This window comes from Macrotis lagotis, chromosome X (assembly GCF_037893015.1).
Source record: "Macrotis lagotis isolate mMagLag1 chromosome X, bilby.v1.9.chrom.fasta, whole genome shotgun sequence".
Taxonomy (NCBI): Eukaryota; Metazoa; Chordata; class Mammalia; order Peramelemorphia; family Peramelidae; genus Macrotis; species Macrotis lagotis.
Window position 1 is genome coordinate 389820838 of NC_133666.1, and position 9911 is coordinate 389830748.

Consider the following 9911-nt stretch of genomic DNA (forward strand, 5'->3'; position numbering starts at 1 on the left):
AGAAGAAATGTAAAAGCATAGTAATTCATAATTTTAATCAAATAATCCTGTTTTAGACATCATCTTAAAGTTCTTTTACTATTTTGAGTTAGTGTTAAAAGTCAAATATGATCGTGGTTTAGAACAATCTTCAGATTTTGCTAGAAGATATTTAGGAACCCTGAAATTCCATTGCATTTGAAATCATTATTTAAACAAAGAACTCAAGTAAGTTACTTAACTGAATGGCAACATAGTATTTTGTGATCTGCTCTGCTTTCTTACCTGTAAATACTAAATCTAAAGGAAACAACCTGTAACATTTTTAATATCTTTGCAAGGTTATCTCATATGAAATTTTAAAAAGGAATCATACTAGGATATAAACAGGGTTTTAATGAAGAAGTTAAACATCACTGCTAGAACCACATAAATCATTTTACTCAATCTCAAAGTGCATATATGTTCAGGTTTTTTGGGGAAAATACTTCTTTCTCTTTTCAAAAAAGTAGTCATATTTTTAAGAGCTCAAATTTTTAGATTCTTAAGCACCAAGAAATAGATATTATGGAAATCAAATTTAAAAAAATTGCAATATCATAGGGAACATTTTGGTGCTGTAGTCTTTAAATCATTCTAGGAAATAGTTTTATTCACAGTGTTTCTAGTGAACTTTTCAAGATATTTAAAAAAAACTATAAATGTAAAATTCTGAAAAAATAATCAAAAGCAGATAATACAATTCTTAATGTTCATAAGTTCTTACTTAAAGGATACATCTCTGGCTAACCTGCCCTTAAAACACTTTGGGTAGTTAAGGTCCTTAAAAAATATCAATAAATCTTTTTATTGGGGGGGGGGGTCTGGTTCTCATCTTTTTATATATTGTCTCCTATTTTCTGAGGACATTCAGACAGTCTGGTTCCAAGTCTTAAAAAATTAAGAGTTCTACATTCCAATAAACAATACAATCTACAGCTCATCAAAACAACTCAATACAATGGGGCATTTGATGAGAAATTGGCAGTCTTAATCCAGGACCAAGAAAACTTTCTACTCCAATAACTTGTAGAATGTAACCAGGTTGTGTTCTGAACTAGCTTACTAAAGTACAACTTAAATATTTTCTAGCAGCAAAAACACTTATTGTAGCCAAAACAAATGTTTGCATTACATTGTGGGCTATTTCTTTTAAAGAAATATCAAAAATGTAGTTTTGAAAACAGTACAGTTATAAGTAAACACGAAGGATATCAAAGCTCTTGTTTATCTCCACTTTTGGATTCGGATGTAACTGGAACCTTATTATTTTCAGCAAAAACAGATTCAAAGGAAGCTTCCTGCAACTCCAAAGTGTCAGATGCAGTGGTTCCACTCATTGGGGCCGAGTTGGTAAAAGCTCCTTGCTGCTCGGTAATCTTACTCAATTCCACTGTTTTCCTACCTCTTCTTCTACCAAGAATTTTGACATAATTAGCTGGCACAAGTCCTGTTGTCTGACCATCAAGGCTAGCGAGAAGCCAGCCACGAACTTTGGGCTGTTGTTCTTTGGGTGCCAAGTATAGCAAATCACCAGCCCGGAAAGAAATTTCTTCTTCAGAAACAGCAGCAAAATCATATTCTGCTCTAGCTACAACATGGTCATCCTCACCACTTGCCCAACTGGTAGTAGCTGTTACTTCCTCACTGTGGGTGGATAGCAGGTTCCAGATGAGATAAGGACCCCCAAGGATAACAGCAAAGAACAAGAATATTGGCCAAGATTTTGCTGAGTTAGCTGCTCTGTCTTCTGGGCCAACACAAGCCACAGTACCTTCACTTTCTGCCCATAAATCCTCATTCTCAGAGCCTCTTCTTAAACCCACCATCTGCTGTAACCGTCTGTAGAGATACCGTATAGTCCTAACTAACGCAAAGGCCGAAAACACTTTTGTGAAATTCATTTTCAATCGGGAAAAATGATTGGCTACATCCAAGACAGCTCTAAAACTGTTATAGACAGCTGGAAAGGTAGCATCTATCATCATACTGACAGAAGCAAATGCATGCACAATACTTTCAATGGACTGAAATGCACCTCTGCTGCTTTCTTCAGCTTGTTGGACAAATCTGCTGGGAGGAAGGTCATCCATACGGAATCGATTATGCCCTAACCTGCCATATCCATAATTGTAAGGATTGTAGCTTCCATAAAAGGAATTTCCATATGCTCCATAACCAGAAGAAAAGGAAGTATAAGCAGGTCTGAAAGTGTTCAGAGTGCTATTTCCTGACTGCTGTGATGGCCTCGGAAGAATCGGTGGGGGCTCTCTTGTGAGAGTTGGTTGCCCAGGTCTCGTCAGTAAATTAGGACCCAAATCAGCAGATTGGAAGGAGGGGCCGGGCCCGCGCCTGTGCCGCCCCGGGGATCCTCCGGGCCTCCCAGGGCTTCGGTGGCGGCGGCGGCGGCTGAGACACCATGTCCTTCGGCTCAGCTCCCCTCCTCTCGAGTGGGCCAGCCGGGTCACCGTGCCGAAGGCCCGATGAGGAGAGCAACGAGCCATCCCGCAATTGAGGTTTTGAGAGAATTAATTTCTTTTGGTATTTGCCCATTTGAGGATCTGAGAGAATTATTCTCATTTTGTATTGGCCCAATTAATGCTGTGAGATTTATTCTCATTTTTGTATTTGTCCAATTGTACTTTCTAAGGTTTTGTTTTCTTGTTGCAAGGTATTAATTGTGTCTCCCAAATTTTTAAGCTCCTTCCTTATTTCTTCAAGGAAGTCTTTCTGTGCTAGAGAGCAAATTGTATTCTCCTCAGAGGTTCCAGGTCTCTCTGAGTTAAGGCTTTTCCCTTCCAGGAATTTTTCTATGGATCCACCTTTCCGCTGACCCTTATTCATTTTGCTAAGTCCTTGAGTTGTGTGCGTGTGTGTGTGTGGGGGGGGGGGAGCTGGTTCACTGGGGCTTGGGATGCTAAAGGCTTTACTCACTGAGTGCAGTTTCTCTGGCTGGCCAGTAGGAGGTGTTGGTTGCTTTCTCTGGAGTGTTTGTGACCTTGCCTGAGGCCTTCTTCTTTTGCTTTAAGGGAGGATTTGGACTTATTGAATTCTTTTGCCTTCAATCAATTGTGGGCTTTACCCTGGCCTGAGGTCATTCCTCAGCTGGGCTGGTCCTTCTGTTCACACACCTGGGCCTGAGGCAGAAATAGTTTGCATTTGTTTGCACTGGGAAGAGGTCTGAGCTATAATGGGACTCAGAGTTCCTCAGACCAGAGGAGCCCAGGGATGGTGTCTCCAGCTCTCCTGCACCAGAACTCTCCCCCCAGCCCCGTCTCCAAGCTCCAGGGGGACAACTCCAACACCAGTGCCTCTGCTGCTCTGCCAACCAAAGCCCCTGTCATCCAGCCCCAGTGCTGATCCAGCAGGTCCGGCTCTCGGGCCCTCCGACTCCTGGTTTCAATTCAGCTGTTAATCTGGCTGATCTGGGGCTGTTCCTCCCTCTGAGCCCAGACTCAGCACCCAAATTCAGCCAATGTTGCTGCCGGAGACAAATCCTAAGGTAGATGTTCTTTCTCCTGGCTTTTCTTTCTGGATTTTGTGGGTCAGATTTCTTTTAAGAGATTTGTTTCCTGTGATAGATGGGGAAGAGATCAGGAGACTTTAGAACTGTGGCTGTCTTCTCTCCGCCATCTTGGCCAGAAGTCTTTTCATCATTTTTCATAACAGAAGAGCATTTCATCTCAAACACATACCACGATTTGTTCAGCTATTTTTCAAATGATGGACATACCCTAAATCTCCTGCTCCCCACCACCAGAAAAGAGCTGCTATGAATATACCCATACATATAGGTTCTTTTCTTCCCATATTTCACATTTTCCTGAATATATATATATATATATATATATATATATATATATATATATACATATATATATATACATATATATATATATACATGTACATGTACATATACATATACATATATATACACATACTAGTGGCAGTGCTGGACCAAAGGATTGTCATGCTTTATAGTTCTTTGGCTATAGTTCCAAGATGTTGAATCAATTCACAATTCCTCAAATAGTGTATCAGTGTCTCAATTTCCCTACATCCCTCTCAACATATTAATCATTTTCACCTTCTGTCCAATTAGCAATCTAATAGGTATAATGTAGTACCTGAGACTTGTTCCAACCTGCATTTTTTCTATCAATGGAGAGTTAAGATATTTTTTAATGATTTAAATAGATTGCTTTGATTCTCATCTGAAAACTGTTCATAACTCTTGGTCATTTATCATTTGGGAAATGATTCTTATTTTATGCAAATTTACTCAGCTCTTTATGTTTAATAAATGAAGTCTTTATCAGGGAAACTTGTTTCAGTATTTTTTCCCAGTTGCTATTGCTAACTGTGTTTCCTTCCATCCCATTCCCCACCCTCATTTATTCTATTCTCTCTTTCCTTTCACTGATCCTCCTCAAAAATATATGCATCTGACTATCTCCCTCCCACATTCTTTATTCCCTTTAATCTTCCACCCCCTCCACCCTCCTTCCCCTTTCTCCCGTGCATTTCCACTCCTATTCATTTTCCATGTCAGTTTTTTTCCTATGAAATGTTTCACATTTTCTAGTAGTTTTTCATTCTCTTGGTCTTGTTTTATTTTTCTTTGATTTCTCACAATATCATCAGATTCCCTTTTCTCCATTCTTAATTTTGAGGAAATATTTTCTGCAGCAAATTTTTGAATCTCATTTTCCATTTGGTCAATTCTGCCTTTCAAGGCATTTCTTCTCTTCCTTGGTCTTTGTATCACTTTTTCCATTTGGCCAATGCTTGTTTTTAAGATGTTATTTTCTTCGGTATCTTTGGTATCTTTTCACTAAGTTGCTGACGTAGATTTCATGATTTTCTCACTCTCATTATTCTTCCTAATTTTCCCTTTACCTCCCATACCTGATATTCAAAATCTTTTTTGAGCTCTTCCATAATCTAAGACCAAAATACACACTCAGACTTTGAGTGATGAAGTTTTGCCATTGTTATTTTCTTCTGAGTGTGTATTTTGATCTTCCATAAGACAAAAGTCCATAGACAGATTAATTTCTTCTGATGTTTGCTATCATTTTCCCAAACTTTAAGGTGGGAATCTGCTTCCAGAGTGGAGAAAACACTATACTATTTTTTTCAGGTATTTTGCAAGGCAAATGGGGTTAAGTGGCTTTCCCGAGGCCACACATCTAGGTAATTATTAAGTGTCTGAGACAGGATTTGAACCCAGGTACTCCTGACTCCAGGGCCGGTGCTTTATCCACTGCGCCACCTAGACTCCCTGTACTAAGTTTTTTAAGGTTTTTGTAGTTGTGTTCAGTGCTACCCCCAGGTATATGCAAAGTCTCAATTCTTTCAAAGTCTTATGAGAGGCCATGATTTCTCTATTGGTCTGTGTTCCTATCTAAAGGCAACCACAGGCACTCCTCTCTACCCTAGAACTGTGAGGAGAGTACTTGCTCTGCTAAAAGGCAGTGAGTTCTGTTGTTCTTCTACTCCTTTCCTGAGATTAGGACCCCACATTCCTACCTGGATCTGAGTATGACCAAAGTAACAGAGTCCTGCTCAGGATAACAAAAAAACTCAGAATTTCCTTCTGAGCTCCTTCCAGCCCATGGGCCCTCCCTTTTTTCAACCCACCCCCCTTTATTTTCTCTTTCTTCTTTTATTATTTTTGTTTTTACTTTTCTGCTCCCAATAATTAAATCTTTTTTTCTTTTTCTTCCTTCTTAGCAACATGATCACTTCTATTTTTTCATTGCCTAATTGTATTATACTTCTCTTTACTCACTCCCTCTATCAAAACATGCCCCTTTCAACTGTCCAGCTTAAAGTACAATTTTCAAGAACCATAAGCATTCTTACCTGATAATAAATTTATACTTTTACCCTCTTTTCAAGAACAATCCCTCTAATTGTCCTAATACAAATAAAACCCTCAAGAGCTAAAAGTTTGTTCATATCAGTCATTTTATACCCATAACCTCTTTCCAAGCATGTCCCATCCAACTGTACTAATTAAAACACAACTCCCAAGAGTTACAAGTATCGGCAGGTAGAGCCACAATGGATGAGAGAGACAAGGGGGACTTTTTTTACTTTGTGTTTTTTTTTTTTGGCAAGGCAGTGGGGTTAAGGGCCCCAAGGCTACACAATTAGGCAATTATTGTGTCTGAGGCCGGATTTGAACTCAGGTACTCCTGACTCCAGGGCTGGTGCTCTATCCACTGCACAACCTAGCCACCCCAAGGGGACTTTTTGTAAGATCTCATAGATTTCCCTCAGAAACAACATTAATCAAGACTCTAAATGGTTTCTGGAGTGACAGAATGCACAAAGGAACAGAGTAGAGACTTTTCCAAGAAGATCTGTCTCTGATGCAGTGAGGGTGTGCCCAGGACAGGGAAATATAACCCAGTGCTCAGTAAAGAAATGGAGGGGATCAACTGAAAGTTTTCAGTTACAAGAAAGATCTGCAACAAAGGCCCCTGGAGTCACAGTTCAACAGGTGAACAGGAGATCTGTCAGCTGGAAGAGCTTTAACACAGATACACAAGACCACTATTTAGTTAGCATGACCAGGCTCAAGAGCTAACACAGTGAGCAAGCTGCTGTTATTTCTCAACATGGACAGTTCAATCCAGTGAGCAAGTCTTTTGAGATTCTCAATGCAGAAAGTTGGTGAATGGTTTCCTCCCTCAACGTGAAAAGTTTTGGACAGTACTCAGTAACAAAATTCAGAATGAGATAAAAAAGTCAATAAAAATTGTATCTGTTGGAACTTACCTTGAAGATTAAGAGGGACAAAACATCACCTCAGAAGAGGATGACAGAAAAAGTACTACATCTGAAGCTGCACAGGAGAATATGAATGAGTCCTCATCCCAAAGACACTGTTTGAAATAACTCAAAAAAAGATTTTTAAAAGAAATTAGAAAAACTGTAAAAATGAATACATCAGAAATTCAACATCTTGTGAAACACAAAATTGATTGAAGAAAATTAATCTTTAAAAAGAAAACAATTGTTCAAATGCCAAAAAAATGGAAAGTCACAGTTCCTTTAAAAATAGAATTAAAAAGGAAATGCAAAAGCTAACAGAAGAAAATAATTTATTAAATAGACTGAGTTAAGTGAAAACTAAGGATTCTATGAGGCATTAAGTATCAGCTAAGTTAAATCAAAATAATGAAAAATAGAAGAAATTGTAAAATAATCATTTGAAAAAACAACTAATGAGGATAAAAAAAATACATAAGAGATAACTTGAGAATTATTAGAATTCCTGAAATCCATGATGCTAAAAAGAGCCTGGAAAACATCTGTCATGAAATCCTCAAGCAAAACTGCCCTAAGGGGAAAATAGTCATAGAAAGAATCCACTCATCAACACTTAAAAAAAAAAAAAGAGAATCCCCAAATGAAAATACCAAGTAATATTATAACCAGATAGCAGAATTATTAGATCAAGGAGAAAATCTTGCATGTGACCAGAAAATTGCAATTCAAATACTAAGAAGCCACAGTCAGGATAACATAAGATCTGGAAATATCAGCATTAAAGGATCAAAGTAGGGGGCAGAGCCAAGATGGCGACAAGAAGGGATCCAGTCTTAGGAGCTCTCTGATAAAATTCATCAGCTAAGGATTCTAACTAAACTTTCGAAAGACAGAACCCACAAAGGGACCCAGTGAGGCAGTTCTCCTACTCAAGGTAAACTGGAAAAGAGCAGAAAGGCTCTGCTCCCTGGGTTGGAGAGGGGGCCCGCCAGAGGGGTGGCCCACCAGAGCCAAAGAACCTCAGCCTCCTAGAGGCAGCCCCAGGACACTGGGGGTCTCAGCTCACAGCAGCAGGGTAGTCTCCTGAGCTGCACCCCGAGGAGCACCGCGCACAAAGTGGGGGAACAGCAGGGGACCTCTGCCAGAGTGAGCAGCTGGAGCCCAGCCCTCAGGGCACACAGCAAGTGGCATTGTCTTTCCCCAGCCCTGATCCAGGAAACAGAAACAGGCTGAGTCACTAAGCAGGAGCCCCCAGGGCATGAGCCCATTGAGCTGAGGGAGGGGAGTGAAGAGAGACTGCCTAGCTCTGTCCTCTGCCCCTGAAACAGGACTCTGGTGCTCTGACCACATTCAGATACTGACCACAGTCTAGGCCCCCTCATAGAACAGCAGCCCCCCCACATCAGCCCCTTGGCAGAGGGGGGAGCTTATGGTCATTCACAGACCAGGAGGGAGGACAGAACCTCACACACTGAGACCCTTGTGGGAGTGTCCCAAAAGCTCAAGAAACACCCCAAACCAGGTGCAGGCTGGGAAAATGAGCAAACAGAGAAACAAAAAGAAGACTATTGAGAAATATTTTGCAAATGAGCCCAAGAAGGACCAAAATACTCAGTCTGAAGGTGAGGCAGCACAAGCTCCTGCATCTAAAGACTCCAAGAAAAACAGAAATTGGGCTCAGGCTATGATAGAGCTCAAAAAAGACTTTGAAAATCAAATGAAGGAGTTGGAAGAAAAACTGGGAAAAGAAAGGAGAGAGATGCAGGAGAAACATGAAAATGAAGTCAGCAGCTTAGTCAAGGAAATCCAAAAAAATGCTAAAGAAAATAGCTTGCTAAAAACCATCTTAGGTCAAATGGATAGAACAGTTCAAAAAGTTATTGAGGAGAAGAATGCTTTAAAAAGCAAAATTAGCCAGATGGAAAAAGAGATAAGAAAACTCTGAGGAGAACAAATCATTCAGACAAAGAATAGAATTCAGGGAGACTAATGAATTTATCAGAAATCAGGAATCAATACTTCAAAACCAAAAAAATGAAGAATTAGAAGAAAATGTGAAACATCTCATTGAAAAACCAACTGATATGGAAAACAGTCTTAGGAAAGATAATTTAAAAATTATTGGAATACCTGAAAGTCATGATCAGGAAAAGAGCCTTGACATCATTTTCAAAGAATTACTACAGGAAAATTGCCCTGATATTCTAGAAGCAGAGGGCAAAATAGAAATGAAGAGAATCCACCGATACCCCAGAGAAAGAGATCCCAAAAAACCAAGCCATAGGAATATTATAGCCAAGTTCCAGAACTCCCAAGTCCAAGAGAAAATATTACAAGCAGCCAGAAGGACACAATTCAAATATTGTGGAGCTGCAGTCAGGATCACACAGGACTTAACAGCAGCTACATTGGAAGCTCGTAGGGCTTGGAATACAATATACCAGAAGGCAAGAGAGCTTAGAATGCAGCCAAGAATGAACTACCCAGCAAGGCTGAATTTCTTCTTCCAGGGAAAAAGATGGACTTTCAATGAACCAGGGGAATTTCAAAGGTTCCTTTTGGAATGGCCAGAGCTGAACAGAAGGTTTGATCTTCAGATACAGGACCCAGGTGAAGCATGGAGATTGGAGGAGAGGGGGGAAATATGAGGGACTTAATGAGGATGAACTGCATGTATTCCTGCATAGAAAAATGACACTGATAATACTCATATGAACCTTCTCAGTTAATAGAGCAGGTAGAGAGAGCTTTTATAGTTGAAGCAGAGGAGAAAGATGAATTCAAAGATAAAATATGGTATAAAAATGGAGTCAATAGAAAAAAAAGGGAAATGGAATGGGAGAAAGAAAAAGGAGAGGGGGAATAGTCCAAGATATTTCACATAAGATTTTTTTTTTATTACAATGAGCTATTGCAATGATATGGAAGGGGGGAGGCAAGGGGGAATGAGGGAAACTTTGCTCTCATCAGAGATGGCTAGGAGAGGAAACAGCAAATATACTCAATGGGGTATAGACATCTGGAGTAAGAAGGAGGGGGGAGCAGGGGGAAGGGGTGGGGAAGTGAATAAAGGAGGAGAGGATGGACCATGGGGGGAGAGTGGCCAGATA

The 9911-nt window shown here is 40.0% G+C and overlaps 1 pseudogene; it reads right to left on the bottom strand.

The window, feature by feature from the left end:
• Window positions 1-1232: 1232 nt before the first annotated feature.
• LOC141501364 (peroxisomal membrane protein PEX13 pseudogene) lies at window positions 1233-2475 on the bottom strand (annotated as a pseudogene).
• Window positions 2476-9911: the final 7436 nt, after the last annotated feature.